We start from the raw sequence: 18,990 nt of genomic DNA on the forward strand, positions 1-18,990 counted from the left end.
AGAAAACCAACACTGGATCCAACATCCTTGCTAACTCTAGCATTAGAAATTGGACTCTTCCAATCCCAGAGGAGGACCAAAAATGTTCTCTGTGTGAATTAAATGAAATAGAAAATGAAATGTACTTTCTGTTTCATTGTCCTGTGTATATGATTTTAAGGAATTAACTGTTTTATGAAATATTTGACGTTTGTCCAGATTTGTTTTATAAGTGTGATGAAGATAAACTACAGTATTTGTTTAAGTATCACGTGTTTCAGTTCGCTTAGTATGTTTTAAAAGACATTTGCTTCAGAACGAAAGGTTTTCTGTAGCATTTTAGTTCACTGAGTCAGCAATCTCTGAAGGTCCTATAAATGCCATTGCGTGTGTTGAAGTTGCTGTAAAGCTAAATGTATTTGTGCAAAACTCATTGGGGAGTTGTTTTTTGAATATTAAAGTGAAAAAAACTGATGGCGTTTGACCTAGTTTTAGAGACTGATGAGTGTTGCTCTGCCTTCTGCTCATACTGGTACCAGTATGCTGGGGCTTAACAGGTCAAGACATGACAATGATGAGCAGTAGAGCGTCATAAAGCGTCACAAATTTTACATTTAACTTTTCTTAAGAAAAAGAGAAAACGATCTTTCTTTTTCATTGTTTGTGATTGGAAAAAGTACTGCTTAGTTAACTTCTCTGAAAGTTATTTCATCTATTTTGAAGACGGTACTATGTGTGCACTGCCCAGAAAGGGAGAAAACATATGTATTTTTGTTAGACATAAAATAAAACAGCCCTTTTCTGTTGCCTGCTTTGTACCTGGGGTTTTGTAACACTATTCTCCACCCATAAGAAGAGCATCCCTGTGATGTTCTACATGTTCCTGTGTTCCTCTGCCCTCCTTGACAGCCTGCTGAGAATAAATCAATGTGGCTCACTTATTTAATCTAAACCCCTCTCATTTTTATGTCCCCTGTTTGTCCTTTGCATTTTTATTTCTATATTTGCCGGTTTCTGTCTGAGAGTGAGAAACACAGAGTGAGATGGATGAAAGCAACCCAATTTGAACAAGACTTGTAAAGAAAGCTTTTACATAGCAGGCAGATAACCTGTGTCCCACATTGCCTTAATTTAGGGAGGCAAACAGTTCATGAAATGCAAACTATTGCTCAATATTCTAAAGTAAAGCAGAAGAGTCATTTGTTTTTCAGTTTAACCCAGTTTGACCTTTATCGTTGTGGGGCACGAGGGGCCACGGCTATCTCAGGGGGTTGTTTCTGTAAATGCCGTAATGTTAATGTTAGATTCAGGCTTGCTTATAATGCCCTGCACTCGCTACTTTTTTCTACTTAATTAAATGAAATAAAATTTTATATTTATTACCAAGGTGTCTAAATGCAGAAACAGAAAGGGGGTGGTGTGGTTACACAGAGAGCATGCTCATTGCTCTGTTTTCCTTACGTGTCATGGCGGTGGACATGTCTGTGGAAATTTGTGCAATCTGGCTGTGAGGACGACGCCTGCTGCATGCAGCGGGAGAGAGGAAGAGGACGATCACGGTGTGCTTCTGGCTCAGCAATGAAACAATGAGTGATGCAACAAAAAAGCGAATCGACATCTGGGTCCTTTTTTCTCTTGCTGCGAGTTAAAGCAAAGTGCAAAAAAATGTCCTTTTGTTTAAGTTCTATCCAAAGGTGCAGTACATCATTTTTGTTTCTGCCAAAGCAAACAAAGTGTACTTTGTTCCCTTCTATTGTGTTACTTTCAGTTTTCTTTATTTAGTTTCAATATTACAAACAGCACACACCTATGTAGTATATACATTTTATGAAAATAAAAACATGATTTTTTTTTAGCATTAATAGTTCTATTTCACACCTTTTAAATAAAAAAAAAGTATTCATCTTACTTCATACACATTAGAGACGTTTTCAGTGAGTTTCACCCACACATACCAGGTGTCTGCGACCATTTACATGTACACAGATTCTCACTAAAGGCATTAAAAATAAACACATGGCATTATGCAGCAAATGAAAAAATGGTTGAACTGAAATATTAACCTCTGGCTGTCTCTCAATGAACGTCTGGGAAGTTCTTTCAAGACTCTTTGGAAAACCATTTCAGGTGACCTCCTCATGAAGCTCAGGCAGAGAACGCTAAGAGAGCAAAGAAGTCATCAAAGCAAAGGGCGGCTATTTGGAAGAATCTAAAATATAAAAATGTTTAGAGTTATTTCACACATTTTGTATACTACATCATTCCATGTGTGTTCATTTATAGTCTTGTTGCTTTTTGGTGAGAATCTACAATGTAAACAGTCATGAAAATAAAGAGACGCATTAAGTGAGAAAGTCCATCTAAAACTTGACTTTTGACCGGTAATGTATGTACTTACCTAATTTAGATTTTTGCTCTTTCTACAAGGAGTTGCTGTCAACCAACAGTGAAAATTTGTTGTTTGCTGACTTTTTGGAGCTCTTTTCATGTTTTTAATCCACTCTTACTAGAGACTGCTCAAAAGTACATTAAACAGTGATTGCTTGGAAGAGAAAGCGGGTTGTGGGGGATCTATTACTAGACCTGGCAAATAAAAATACTGTAATTAAAGAAAAGCAACAATTTATTGATACAAGATATTTTTGTAAATTTGAATTATGTGATTTTATTGGGGGGTTATATTGACTGGATCCAACTTTTAGGGAGGGTCAAAGCCCTCCTTAAGCACCCCACAAATTACATGCTGTAGCTAGACAACAAGCATGTCTTGAAGATATAAAAACTTGGATGAGTTTAAATTTTTTGATTCTAAATTCAGACAAGACAGAAGTTGTCGTCTTTGGACCAGAACCTCTAAAAAAGAAACTGCTTAGTCAATCAATTAATGTGGACCGCATTAAATTGACCTCCGATAATAAAGTAAAAAACCTTGTTATTTTTGACCAGGACATGTCATTTAAATCCCATATTAAACAGGTTTCTAGGATTTCCTTCTTTCACCTCTGGAACATTGCCAAAATTAGAAATATCCTGTCCGGAGTGACGCTGAAAAATGCATTTGTTACTTCAAGGCTGGACTATTGTAATTCTTTACTATCAGGATGTCCACAAAATGCAGTTAAAAGCCTTCAGCTGATTCAAAATGCTGCAGCAAGAGTTCTGATGAAACTTAAAAAGAGAGATCATATTTCTCCTATTTTAGCTTCCCTTCATTGGCTCCCTGTTAAATCCAGAATAAAATGTTAAATTATCCTCCTCACATATAAAGCCCTTAATGATCTAGCTCCATCATACATCAGAGATCTGATTGGTCCATATGTTCCTAACAGAGCACTTCGTTCTCAGACTGCAGGTTTACTGGTGGTTCCTAGAGTCTCTAGAAGTAGAATGGGAGGCAGATCCTTTAGTTATCAGGCTCCTCTCCTGTGGAACCAGCTCCCAGTTTTAGTCCGTGAGGCAGACACCCTGTCTACTTTTAAGGCTAGACTTAAAACTTTCCTTTTTGATAAAGCTTATAGTTAGAGTGGCTTAGGTTATCTTGAGCTATCTCTGTAGTTATGCTGCTCTATATTTCGACTGAAAACAACCCAGAGAACTTGTAATGGACTGTGTCCCCTGTTAGGTGCTGCATTTGAGTGACATTTTTAAAACAAAAGTGAAACCAAACAGTCATCTCGCTGTCACAGAGACAAACAGTTGGAAACAAGCCTATCATCTTTTAATTTGCTGCCGTTCTCCACCAGCCAGACTGCCCATCTTTCTGTCTCCCTGTTTCTGTCTTCATCACTCACTTTCCTTTCATCTGCCATTCAGGCAGACAGATGGTCGGTTCGGCTCTGTGTCCTCACTTTGAGCCATTATCTACTCTTTTTTTCTTCCGTTGCTGTTGTCAGTTCATTTGACGTGTTTTTATAGGTCTGCACTCGATCTTTCATCTTTTCTTTTTTTCTTGCATTCTGTGTTTCACAGAAGAAATGTACAGCAGCTTAGATGTATTTCATTCTTTCTTAATAACCAGAAATAAATGAGAGTCTCTCATTTGTCTGCCTCTACCACTTTTTTGTTTTAATGCATTCATATACTGGGTCATATAGGGTTTATGGGTTAAACTGGATTTTGAAGAAAATAATTATGATGGAGGAAAAGAGAGAAGTCTGATGTATCAACTGGCCTTAGTTTTTTACAAGGGGGAAGGAAGTGGTGATAAAATAAACACTAACAGGAAACTTAAAGTAAAGAGGGAACATATTAACACACTTTAACTCCAATGAAAAGGCCTAAAATAACAGTAACATATCTATTTTACACGAAATTAATGGACCAATATTTTTTTTAGCATGTCCTGTTGCAGGATTTCAGCCATACCATAGAAAGAAGCTGGTTGCCTACATGTGTCAGGGCAGTTTGCTCCTCAAAGAGATTTCAAGATGAAATCCTATATGCATGATTGACTTTAGAAAACCAACACTGGATCCAACATCCTTGCTAACTCTAGCATTAGAAATTGGACTCTTCCAATCCCAGAGGAGGACCAAAAATGTTCTCTGTGTGAATTAAATGAAAGAGAAAATGAAATGTACTTTCTGTTTCATTGTCCTGTGTATATGATTTTAAGGAATTAACTGTTTTATGAAATATTTGATGTTTGTCCAGATTTGTTTTATAAGTGTGATGAAGATAAACTACAGTATTTGTTTCAGTTCGCTTAGTATGTTTTAAAAGCTTGGCATCTTCGAAAGAAGAAGCTTCATGTTTGAGGAAGGATGCTCAGTAGGAAGAGTAGTTGTCTTGCAATCAGAAGGTTGTGGGTTCGATTCCAGCTTCCTTCTGCCATATCTCAATGTGCCCCTGGGCAAGGCACTTAACCTCAAGTTGCCCACTGATCAGTGTGTGAGTATTAGTGAGTGTAATTGGGTGAATGTGGCTCTAGTGTAAAGTGGTCTGTATGACTGGAAAAGTCATACAGACCACTCAGATATAAGTTCAGTCCATTTACCATTTATAAGCCCATGAGGGCTTGGCACCTTTATGGTGTATGGCACAAAGGAAAATAAACTACTACTACTATGTTCTAGTGACTTGTGTTTCTATGACTTTCCACAGTTTGGATAATTTGTGTATTGTTGTGTGGGTATGTGTGGATGGATGGAAGACTTGCAACACGGAACACCCAAGACAGACGGACAGAGCTGAGGAAGGCCACAGCAGCCTCAGGCAGACAGTCACAAGGCATCATCCCGGGGCAGTCATACAGCACAGAGGTCAGTAAGGTCAGTCATCCGTAAAGCACAGGAGCAGCATAGAGCTCCGACAACTCAGTCGCACCATGTGGGAGGAAGGGATGCCCACCAGATCCCTGAGTAGCCCCTGTGGACTATGGTAAGCATGACACATCTCTAGGAGCCATAGGCCACCTGACAGGGGCCCATTACTCCAGGGCATGGCCCGAGCATCCACATAGTATTCCACTAAGGGGGTAGCCACCCCCTATTATTGGTGGTTGTTTTGCATATGTTAGGGAGGAGGGGATGGCCACGATCACGCCGGCACATATCCTCTGGGGAGCCAGCTCCCCAACTGCCCCACTCTGGTCCCCCTGCACCCACACTAGTCGGTGAGGTCACTGTTATGTTGGGAGTTATGATTATTGATTAATTAATCTTGATCAATAATTATAATTAAAAATCATAATTTGACTAAATCAATTTCTCAACCAAAATCCTCATTTATGAATCGAGACCAGAGATGTTTCTGGTGTTGTAATTGTGGCTCAACGCCTTTGACAATTACAACCGTTAAATACTCAGTAATAATTAATAACTATTATCAGAGATGTCACTGTTTAATTGACCGTTTCTGCCGAAATGTGTGGAACCTTTAACCTTATCTTGACTGACGAATCACTTTTGCACAAAATAAACACGGAACGCCTTCTGTTACCATCTATGAGAATATTTATTAAATCACAGCCAGATACCGTCCGTTCTTCTGATTTAATAATCCTCACCTACTCAACATGCAAAGTTCTACATAAAAGGGGTAAAATATCTAACTAAGCAAAAATAAAGCAAACAGCAGTGGGTTCGAATGGGATCAAACCAGCAGTTATGGCAAAAATGAGAATATGACAAAGGGGTGTGGTGGTGAGTAGAGGTTGGGGCGCAGCTCCAACTGTGACTCAGTTATGCTCGGTCATAAAACCTCCCCCAACTCCCGAGCAGACAAAGAGTTATAAAACGTTTATTTAAATTTGGTCCAGTATATAAATACCTAGGGTATTCTAAATGCTGGATTATTCTGCTCAGTAGGGTGACAGAAAAATCTCCGTTTGTGGTAATTCTCACTTCAACTCTTCCGAGTGGAGAAATCTTGCCTTTGCTTCCACAAAAGTTAGTCACTTTCAATCCTACTGCTTTGGTATGAGGCAAAACCTAGTGGTTTAAATCCTCCATTCATTTCTCACATTCACACTTTTTTAAACGCAGAATTTTCTTAGTATTTTTGTTTAAATACTTAAACAGGACTCCGTCGTCCCCTAAATACAGAATTTTCAGTATTACTTCTTAATACTTTTCCAGGACTCTGCCGTCCTACTTTTACCTGTTAGGGCCTAGGATTCACAGGGTTTTATTTCACGCAATGACCCCCAGTCATTCGTCACACTCTTTTAATCCAAATTCAACTCATCACTTTGTCTTCTCCTCTCTCTCAGAGTTCCGTCAGCCGTCAGAACCCAGCAAGCGGGCCGAGATCCAGTCCCGGAAAGGGTCTGTGAGTCTTCCTGATGAAGCCTGCCGTGCGCACGGTCTTACTGGTATCCACCGATCATCAGGCGTATTTGGAATCCGGCTCCGAAGGACCAAATTAATGTCAGGTTTAAACAACCTAAAATACTTATATCAAAAAGAAGAGAAAGACAAATAATTAGTTATTTCACTCGCTGCGAGGAGAACGGACAGAGATGTGTTTTCAGTTACAAATCTCCTACCGTTCTGAAAATCATCTGTCCGCACCTCTCTTTTTATTTTATTTTCGGGGGTCCCTAGTTACATGAACGTTGCTCTCTAAGGATGGGGAAAAACAGCCACATCGTAAACAGGTCATAAACACCATTATCTTATAACAACACACTTCCACAGTCTCCTTCAATCTTAGGATCAGTGTGTTGTCCGTTCATCACAATCAGCCTTCATCTTTTATGACCTCCTCAACTGCACTTTTGATGTTTGCCTGCAGACAAACTCATCACATCCTTTACTCACACTCACATACCGACCACTCAAAGCACTTCACACTAGAGCCACACATTGCACACACACATTCATAAACGGATGCACCGATCAGTAGGCAGTTTGAGGTTAAGTACCTTGCCCAGGGGCACATTGACATGTAGCAGGAGGAAGCTGAAATCGAACCCACAACTTTTGCATTCCAAGATGAATACTCTCCCCACTGAGTCACGAAAAACATCTTAAAATGTGTCAAAGCTGGGTCAAAGTTGATTAAGAAAAAGAAAGAAATCAAACCACTGTAATGTCCAACATGGTTCTTTTATAATAAACAGCCATAAAGAGACACCAGAGTATTTGACATATATTTCCAGCTAATTTGGGGGTAATGAACTCTAATACCTGAAGATACGTTCTCATGTTAATTCCCTTAAAACAGAAATTCTGTTTCTGTGCAGAATCATCTATGAACTAATCAGATTCTTTAGTCTGATGAAGCAGTTCTGCTCCTGTTCTTGATGAGAAAGCATTAACAAGACAAATCTTTGCTTTCAACAAACACAGCTGCTTGCTGGTGTAAAGAAAGCTATTTTCTTCTAACTTAAATTCCTTTTATGAGAAAAGAAATGCAGCAAAGGTTTTCATGAGGATAAAACACAAAAAGCAAAGCATTTAGCTATTTATAGCACATTTTTTGATATACAAATATGCATAGAAATGTTTGGGACCTGCAACAAAACAAGTAGAAACCAGTTTATTTTGTATTGGGTTATAAATCATTTTAAAATAAAACATAAAAACATCTGAACTGAACAAAATCCTTTAAATGATTCGCTTTCATCTGCTTATCTTTGTGCTTATTTTCTTACTTAGAATAAAAAAAATTTGGGTGGAGCTTATTTTTGTGTCTGTTCCTATTTTTAAAACTGTTATCAAGATTAATGTTATAAAACAATTACTGCCCTACCATAAAGATTAGTTTGATTATTGTTAGTTTCGGCATTAAAGGAATTCTTAAAAACTCATCCTATACCGATATAAAACTTGATTAACAAAACCTCCGGGAGACCTTTTTGCATCCGCAAAGCTGATCTAAAAACCAGGTGCAAATTGAATTGCGTGTGTAAAATCTGCAGAAAAGTGGGTGCAAACTTTTTAGCATGTTTGCCTTCCTGAATATGCAAAACATAAGATAATGACCAAAATATGCACATTTCTGGGAGGAGGATATGAAAATGTAATCCCTTACCTCCTGCAATGTGATTTATCAAACCTGAAACAGATTGCGTTGCTGTTTTTGTGTTCAGATTTAGTATGTTTGAAAAGCAGTTGCTCACTGGTTCACGAATATGTCTGCTGTGACTTTGGCCAGCGGGAGGCATGGATGAAATGACAGATGACAGAGAGAGAATCATCTGTACATTTGTCAACAGATTTGGGTTGTCATAAATAAGAATAATAAAAATAGATGAGAATAGGCACCGGCACCCCTAGGGGTGTGTTATCTCCCCACTCCTCTTCTCTCTGTACGCAAATGACTGGACCCTGGGACCCGTCTGTGAAGCTACTGAAGTTTGTAGATGGATTGGCAGGTACCCACTCAAAACTGTGTAGATGATGGTGAACTTTAGGAGCAGACCACCCCCTACACACACCCTCTCACCATCCTCAACAACACTGTGTCTGTGGTGGACCACTAGCGGTTCCAAGGAACCACCATTTCTATGGACCTCTTTACTATATATATGCTTCCAATAGACAAAATTAGGCAGCATGGGATACATTTCCACTGTTATGCTGATGATACTCAGCTTTATTTATCCATAAATTCTGATGAGCCCAAGCAGTTAGATGGACTACAGGCATGTCTTGAAGACAAAAAACATGGGTGACTTAAAATTTTCTGCTTCTAAATTCAGACAAGACAGACGTTGTTGTATTTGGAACAGAACCGCTGAAAATGTGGACGGCATTAAATTGACCTCCGGTAATAAAGTAAAAAACCTTGGTGTTAACTTTGACTAGGACATGTCATTTAAATCCCATATTAAACAGGTTTCTAGGATTTCCTTCTTTCACCTCCAGAACATTGCCAACATTAGAAATATCCTGTCCAGGAGTGACGCTGAAAAACTAGTTCATGCATTTGTTACTTCAAGGCTGGACTATTGTAATTCTTTACTATCAGGATGTCCACAAAATGCAGTTAAAAGCCTTCAGCTGATTCAAAATGCTGCGGCAAGAGTTCTGATGAAAATTAAAAAGAGAGATCATATTTCTCCTGTTTTAGCTTCCCTTCATTGGCTCCCTGTTAAATCCAGAATATAATTTAAAATTCACACTTTTTTGTTCAGTATATAATTCTACATGTGTTAATTCATAGTTTTGATGCCTTCAGTGTGAAGCTACAATATTCATAGTCATGAAAATAAAGACAACTCTTTGAATGAGAAGGTGTGTCCAAACGTTTGGTCTGTACTGTATATATTTGATTCATTTATTAATTTTTTTTCATTGTGAATGCAGGATTTTACAAAATGTATTGGTAGTTAATGTTCCATCACTTCTCTTGCAGTAGCCATAGCTGAAGAGGAAACAGTTTTATTCATGATGACGAGAAAACTCAGTCCAATAATAAGATCAAGAAACGAAAATAACCTGATGGAAAGCTTCACCAGTGACTTTTTGTAGTTAAATTTTTCACTGTTGATGGTATCAGCTCTGAAATCTGCCGTTTGTTTTTAATAACAGATGTGTTTTTGCTGTTAATAAACAGAATATATCAGCAGATTTGTTTGTCTGCTGCATCGTAAAACTTTATGTCTGCAGTTTGCATCGATGTTCATTTTACGTCAAATAATACATTCTCCCCTGTGTCCTCATTAGTAGTTATCACAGCGCTGTCATGTTGAGCTACGGAAGCTTCCACAATAAAAAAGTATCCCGCTGGTTCCACAGTAACACAAGAAAGCCCTCTCTGCTTCTGTTACACAGCCACATACATGAACATATACCAAATTGTGCATCAGAGACTGTTCAATGGTTAGGATTAATTGGAATGTATGAACCTGACTGTTGTGAAGTTCCTTGAGACAACATGTGAGTTTTGTGCGTTGTCCCTCAAATGTGACAGCTGGGCTGGCATGGATAAAGGAGAGCAAGGCTCGTCATTAGGTTGATTTAAATGAAAGGTCCGAGGTCTCTGAGCAATGAAAAACGACGTACACAATTCCCTGGGAATCCTTTTATCTGGGTAAAACAAATCCTGGGGCTTTCGAGGGAAAAGGGGCTATTGACACCATCCACAAGGAGGAAGTAAGCATTTTACAAATACTTTGGGGTTGAAATTAAATAAACATTTTATAAAACTTGTTGTTAGTGGAGGAAAAAGTGTTTTTGTTTATCCTTAACTTCGGACTGGATAATATATTTTAGTTGGTGATATATAAAGACATTATTTTTATCAATGCTATATGATTCTCCTAAAACATTAAAGGGTATGAGATCTTTTCCATCGAATATATCCTTTAAATGATTTATTCCCAGATGCTGTTCGTCTGCATGGAGGTACCAAAGATCTATTCATTTTGAAATATTCCCACCAGGCTGTCAGAGATGTTCTGATATCGATACTTTTAAAACAGCAATGCTGCTTGATTAAAGGGTTGATAAATAAAATATCTGACATACAGATTTCCTTACATAGTGTTTGTTACATTTCTTTTCATAGACTGACTGATGGATATTTCCAAATCCAATCTAAGATATATTGTAATATATTGGCGATTGACTGAGCTTTTACTGTAACTAACTCTATGTTCTCTCTTTCAGACTCTAACCTTGAAAACTGGCTCAGAGTTTATCTGTTCTTTCTTTCTAGATGAAACGACTAAAGGAGCTACATCCATTAACATTTACTTTTCCTTCCCATAGAAAGTACTCCTGGATCAGTGCTTCTTTGTTCTCTTTGTGTCTCTGCTCTGTTCTCTCTAACCTCCAGTCGGTCGTGGCAGATGGCCGCTCACACTGAGCCTGGTTCTGGTTCTGCTGGAGGTTTCTTCCTGTTAAAAGGGAGTTTTTCCTCTCCACTGTCGCTACATGCATGCTCAGTATGAGGGATTGCTGCAAAGTCAACACCAGTGACTGTCCACTGTCTCTACATGCTCATCCAGGAGGAGTGAATGCTGCAAGTCTCTGACTGGATGCAATCTGCTGGGTTTCCTTAGACAGAAAAACCTTTTATCCGATTTTAATAAATAACTGAATCTGACTGAACTGTTCAATGGTTACGATTAATTAGAATGTATGAACCTGACTGTTGGGAAGTGTCTTGAGATGACGTGTTGTGAATTGGTGCTATGTAAATAAACTGAATTGAATTGAATTGAATTAATCTATGAGCCAGGTAATATTTACACACATTTGAGAACTGATCTAAAATTAAGAGTAAGGGCCTGGTGGACGATTCAAGACAACAAACAGAAGTGGTTTTAGTGCTTTGCAGTTTGGAAGAGGAAAACTAAGGATTAAACATTCAAAAGAGTTGTAGCTATTAATTGGCTGGTGATTAATAAATAAATGGGACTGGAAGATGGTTTCTACTCCTCCTCCTTGCCCAGTATTTCAAGGAATGTGGAAATTTAAGTAATTAGGAGTTTACTCATTTATAGTAACATAATCCTCTTGCTGCAGCCAGGTTTCTGTGAGGCAAAATAAATCAATCTGATTGTCACAAATCAGGTCACTAACTAGCAAAGTCTTTAAAGAGAGAGATCTTATGTTCAGTAAGCCACATTTAATTGTTTTATTTTTCTTTTCTGTCTGAGTTGTGTTTATTTTTATGAGATCTTCATGGTTTCTTCCGTTAGGATTATTTCTTAATCTATTTAATTTTGGCCGTGGGAAAGACACTGTCTTAGTAGGGTAATGAGTGGGTAACAGCACAGTCGCTGCAGGCAGGTGTGTTAAACCATGACCCTACTTGCTGGTCTGGACCCTGGGTTGTCAGAGGTTTAAATAAATTCGTCCAGATTCCTAGAAAGAAGAGCTGCTCCGTCCAAAGTGGGATGGATGCCGTCTCTGTTTCCTCTTGATATTTCATGCACTTATGTATCATTTTCAACTACAAACAACCACTTACCTCTCCTGCTATTCTGGGTCTCCTCTATAAACCCAGAAGAATAGTCAATTTGTATAAAATAGCCAAACTTTTCAAGCCTCCCTCTGGTGTTCACAATTGTTTTCTACAAAAGAATCTCAGCTTTCACCAACATGACACTTTTATTACTATGATCAAAATTCACAAAGTGCCACTTCTCTATCTGGGTTTGTATTCTTACTTCCGGTACTTTATATAGTTCTAATTTTAGTCATTTCATTTAACAGTTTTTCTAGCTGATGTATAATTTTATTTTTTGATATTACTTACAATCCCTAACAAACTATTGTGTCTAAACTAAGTTTATACTGTAAGGGTGTCTCTGACAAGGTGTCCTGATCTGCCTGTGTTCAGGGTTTTTGGGTTCTGTCACTTCTCTTCACTGCCATGTTCTGCACTTGCTTTATTTCAGTTCATTTCAGTACATTCTGGCTGTGTTGAGTTTATCCTCTGGGTCAGACAGGAGTGCATCCTGATCAGGTTCATAAACAGCCTGAGTTGACTACTTCCAATGCAGAGGAGGCAATACTTTTCATTCCAGATCCTATAACCAGAGGAGATGGTTGGAACATAGATGGACCAATAAATTAAGAGCACAGCCTTTTCGGGCATCCCATGGTTCAGTGGTAGGGCAGGCACACCATTTGTAAAGGCTACAGTCGTCAACGCAGCGCTCCCCGGTTTGATTCCCGACCCTGGGCCATTTGCTGCATGTCTTCCCTTCTTTCTCTCAGCTACTAATGAATAAAGGCCACTAGTGTCACAAAAACCGACTTGACTTTGCTGATTCTGCAACACATTACACTGTAGCAATGGCCTTTTATAGCAGATATATTCATTTCGTGCTTCGTCCTACTATCACTTCTGTCATAGTTACTTAAATTTCTGCACTTAGGGGTCCGATGATGGAAATGTTATCCATAATGTTCCCGTTTCTCTCGTGAGAATCTTCCGTCAGAAGGAGATATTTTGTAATTTTAAAATAAACATGCTGAATAATCCAGAGACAAGTTTAAAGTTAAATCAGGACACTGGTTAGGGTTAATTAAACATCTAATGACCTTTTCTAGTTCATCACCTCCTCCTTTAAAAACAATCATATTAATACAGTGAACTGAATCTACAGATGAGGCACAGTAACTCTTCTGCGCTGCTATTGGTCAACTGTTTTCTAGACAAATCACTTCAGTTTTTACGTGTTTGAATCAACATTATAGCTAACATAAGCAGCTAGCATATTTAAACACTTTCTAACTGCTAGAGCACTGAGACAGAGCGGCCTGACTGGTAGCACATTGTTGAGGTGAAGGCTGGAACAGTTGTCTCCTCGTATTAACAAGATTCCTTCAGACACTCTTCCAGCACAGTCCCTCTATGACACTCAGGGCTACTTTACTCAGATTTAGGACATTTTGGTTTGGTTTTGTTCCAATGTGTTAAAGATTATCAATAGAAGTTGGCAGCACGGTCCCCTGATGAGAAGCTGGTGGCAAGAGAGCAAGTTTGAAAGAGCTGCCGGTCAACAGGAGTTACAGATTCAATTCAATTCAAAAAAACCTACAGCAGAACCAGAACCAGGCTCAGTGTGAGCGGCCATCTGCCACGACCGACTGGGGTTTTGAGAGAACAGAGCAGAGACACAAAAAGAACACAGAAACACTGATCCAGCAGTACTTTCTATATGAAAGAAAAGTAAAACATTAATGGTTATAGCTCCTTTTGTGGCTTCATCTAGGAGAGAAAGACAGCTAAGCAGATGAACTCTGAGTCAGTTTTCAAGTCTAGAGGATGAAAGAAAGCACATAGAGTTAGTCACAGTAGAAGCTCAGTCAGTAGCCATGTCTAGGAGAGAGAAAGGGTTAAACACAGAAAGACATGGCAAAATAGATCATCTGTAGAAGGTGAGCATTAAGTTGTTGGCAGCTGCTTGGTCAATGTAATCCTCCAGGAAGGTGCCACAGCTAAACACAGAGCCAGGTGTAGCTTCTAGAATGAGAAAAAAAACACAGAGATAAGAAAGTTAAAAGCTGAAATAACAGCAAATAATGCAAAATTGGAAAGTAATATGAGAATGTAGCAGAGAGAGTGAACATGGTCATTATGTCCTCCAGATGCTTTACACTGACTGTGTGAGCTTATATAGGTAAACCTTTGTCAAACTCAGACACTAAATTCAGGCTAAATGAGGTCGACATTAAAGTAATTGTAGAAAACGTCTAGATTCTTTGCGCTGCATGAAAACATTACTTTGGTCTTTCCAACTGTTGAGAAATTAAGACCTATGAGATTTCTTGACCCCCTGTCAGTAGGAAAATCCACACTGTTCACACAGCAGTTGCCTAAATTAGCATGGTTATTTCTTTAGTATAGGAACTTTCTATTATTTGAACATATCGGGGTTTTTTGTTCATCTTCATACTATATTTTTTTACTAACATTTGTTTTATGAAAGGTAATTTCCTTCTTTGAGACAAAAGCATTCCACTGAGCTAACCCTCTGTATGACTTTGTTAAATCTTTCTCAGGGGACCACGGCAGATGTTCTTGATGTTTCATTGAATGTAAAAAGCTTAGACCATAAGCTACAGGTTAAACTTGCCCCATTCTGTAAAACATCCTCTGTAAGGAGTTGAAGTTACCCTTGGAAGACGTTGCCGCTTAAAGTGAAGGGTATTGGAACCCGTGGTTGTTACAGTTCTTATTTGACTGTTTCCGAGAAGCAGATGGTTGACCTACTTCCATATAAAGCCTGCCTTTAAGTGGCTAATCTCCCCCCTTCAGTTCCTCTCTGCAGCTCCCTGAAACTTTACCAAATGTGCTGAGGAGGTTTTTTGATGTTAGAACTGTCACAGCAAGCTCCAGAAAAGAGACTAGTTCTGCCATTAATTCAAGCATAAATTCATCTTATTTACATGTTTAATTCTCCTCTGTTATCTTTGCTCACATAGGCTATATTTTATTAGGCCGGGATTCCCATAACAAACTAAATGAGTCTGAAATCTTGAGTAAAATGATTTCCATTTAATAAACATTTGTTATTGCAGATACGTTTAAAGCTGGAGTTCCTCAGAAATAAAATCGTGATTATATTTAATCATAACTGACAATTACTTACCTCAGCTTCTCACCTGTACGGTGATTTGGGAATTAGAAGAGACAGAATGCAGCAACAGCTTCATTCTTCAGATTGTTTTTACTATACATGCAAACAAATCCTTTAATTTATGTTATTCTAGAAGTTTTGAGTTTGAGCTTGCAGGGATACAGATGCCACAGGCAATTAAATGTATTTGGAAAACAACATCTAGGTGTCTTCCCTTAAGTAGAGTTAAAAGAGAACTTTGCCATTAACTTACCACTCTGCCTCTAAATCTGGCATTTTTCAATTTCATGTATTTGCATGGTATTAGTATGTTTTAGTTTTGTTTTTAGTTATATACAGTACATGCAAAATATGTAAAAATATTAATAGTTTATTCATAAGGTGAGGCCAGTTGATTCCTATGACACCATTCACAGGGTAATTCAAAGCTTTACGCATTCAAAACTGTAAATACACTAAAAACATAACATTTTCATACCTTGTGGTTTAGGAGGAACCAAATGCAAACAGGAAATTGGCGGGCGCATGGTGGAGGAAAGACTTAATTATGAATAAACTGAGAAACAGAGAAAAAAGAACCATAGAACCCAGCGAAGAACAAAGAAACCTGAGAGCTTAAATACTGTAGAGGTGTTATTACTGACAGGTGAGTACAAACAATGGCTAATGATAAAACAGGAACATGAACTAACTAGAACTGCAACTAAACAGTAAGAAAACAAAGCTAAATTGTCATGATTTGGGGTTGTTTGGTTTTTGGTTTTTTCCTTATGTTTTTCACTGTTCAAGTTTTGAATCATGTTTCTGTTTATTTTCCTGGTCATGCTTTTGTTTTGTCGTCTTGTTCATGTTTTGTCTCACACTCCCCATGCATACTCTATACTCCCAGGTCCAGGCGCCCCTAGGACCTGGGAGTATAGAGTATGCATGGGGAGTGTGAGTGTGTGTATGACGTCCATTATTGTTTGTCTTTATGTTGGGTGCGAGTGATTTTATGTGTATGCCCCTAGGGGCAACCAGCCCCTGGACCCATGAGGTGGTCCCCTTCCCTCCTGGGGCAGAGACAGGCAGACAGTGTCGGCACCGCCCAGACCCGGGCGATCCCGGCCTGGCCCCCGCCCCCCTGCCTCGAACCCAGTCCCCAACAACCCCCATCCACCTCCGGAGAAGGGGCTATGTACAAAAGAGGGGTCCACATGGCTCATACCAGCCCGCCGACCGGAGCCGCCCCAGGACGGAGCAGTCCCGACCACCCAATGAGCTCCGATCCCAACTCCATGAGTTTCCCACCCCCAGTGAACCCCAACATGAACCTCCCCACAGGGCCACCCCCAACAAGGACACCGCTATCGAACACATGCCCCCGAACCCAAACGCCACGAATCCCCTCCCCCACAGAGGCACACCCCCACAGGTGAACTCCATAGCTGAGAAGCCGATGAAGCCACACCCACACAGAGCAAGCTCCACACACAGTCTCGCTCTAAGCACCCCCACAACACCCCGTTCCCCCACCACACAGCGCGCCACAATGGCAAGGCAAGGGCCCTGCGCAACGCCACCCCAACCCACTGGTGCAACCAGGCAGACCCCACAGAGCACCGCACCCACAACAGGACCCCCGACCCCGCACCATGAAGGAACACATACACCCACCAAGAGGTCCCCAGCCAGCGGCAGGCACCCAGAGCCAGTGTCCCCCACCACGCCCCCCTCAGCCACAAAAAACACTACATCACTGACACTACATTGACCAGGGAGAAACACTATCCAGCTCAGCTCCACCATTGCCATCCAGCTGATCCAAACGCCGGTGACCCGACATCCTAGAAGTGGACACAACCCCTCCACCCCACAGGCTGCAGCCCCTCCACGCCACCCCCCAGCCCACCACCCCAATCCCCACCCGGACACAGCAGTCAGCAGAGCAGCACACTTCCAAGCCCGCCCAACCCCTCCAGACAGCGCCAGCAGCTCCAGCCCACCAGTACACGAGAAAATTCCAGAAAAGATCAAACTGGCTTTTGAATGTTGTAATCCATGGCTGGACCCAACAGCTATGAGGGGTTTTTGATAAAAAAAATATGAACAAAGTGTCAGGAGCGGTGTAGTGGAGGACCCCAGAATGCAGACGATAGCAAACAGCGGTGGTGAGTAAACAAAAAGATTTAATAAATGAAACTCACCGCAGTAACAAGATGGTGGCAGAATATGTGAACCGTTATCCCGCTGTCTATAAATTGACAGATTATGATGGAGAAGTTGTTGATGGGAGCTTTTCTGAAGAAGAGATACAAAAAGTAAAAATGGGTAAGGACAAGAGGTACCATGTGGAAGAGATATTAAGACAAGGCATAGTCAGAGGAGAAAAACAGGTTTTTGTAAAATGGAAGAAATGGCTTAATAAAGTTAAGGTCAAGGCCGCTGACCTACAAGATGTATAAAAGTGCCTGCTGTAAACCTCTCAACTGACATATTGTCATGGACGCTATGATGGAGGATGAAGGGTTTTATGTGACACTACCATGCAACGCAAGTCATGATGTATTTAAAAATAATACCAGTTCAAGTTTCCCATTTAGAAGCTCCATGGAAGGTCCATGGCAGGTTGCATTAGCAGAGATTTCATGTCCCCATAATGTACTGGATCATTTAACCTATTTTGAGTGGAGGAAGGCTAATGAAGTGGAGATGCATCAGCAAAGGATTAGAGGGGCAACTATAACAATCTTATTCAGTTCGAGACAGAGTTGGAAGGTTTTTTCAGAAAAATAAACTCAGATATTTGCATCAAATTCAGCAGGTTTCAAAAGAGATTTGCATTTCAAACAAGCGGTCAGTATTAAATACGCCTCTTCAGCCTTGTGGCGTATATGTTGGGTGTGACACCAGGGGAATGGATTCATATAATTGAACGAGGAATATGTCCTTTTATGGCGGATATAAAGTCTGGTTTCTATCACCTATACTATTACAATGATGTGGTCACCCCGCAAATACGCAAATAGGCGATGTTTATGCACCTTTACTGCCGACTGTAGAAGGTGACTTTGGTGATATGGTTACTCAGACCTTTAATCCCGCCCAAAGCCATCCAGTTTCCAGGAAACATGTTGAAAATATCTATATAGAAATTAGATCGGACCAAAATGTTCCTGTAAATTTAATCTATGGAAAGACCATCACAAGATTACACTTTAGACCGGTGATATCCTGACGTAGCCTGAGATGAATTTTGCATATAAACTATTCCAGAGACATATATTCTCTAAGACTGATTGGTTATCATTCATATTCCCCTGATCATCCAACTCGCTGCATTGAGCAAGAGACAACATGGCACAGCTAAGTCTGAGAGATGACCCTAATCGCTTTATACATTATTATCAGAATCAGGTAGGGGGTGAATTACCTGGTTTTTATGGAGCCCCTGTAATGTACAGACGCGAAATAGAATTAATATTATCAAGATTATTTTGCTTCGTCTCACCTTTAGTTAAATAAGGTTTTGCTATTGCTAA

The sequence above is a fragment of the Girardinichthys multiradiatus genome, chromosome 18 (genome assembly GCF_021462225.1).
Source record: "Girardinichthys multiradiatus isolate DD_20200921_A chromosome 18, DD_fGirMul_XY1, whole genome shotgun sequence".
Taxonomy (NCBI): Eukaryota; Metazoa; Chordata; class Actinopteri; order Cyprinodontiformes; family Goodeidae; genus Girardinichthys; species Girardinichthys multiradiatus.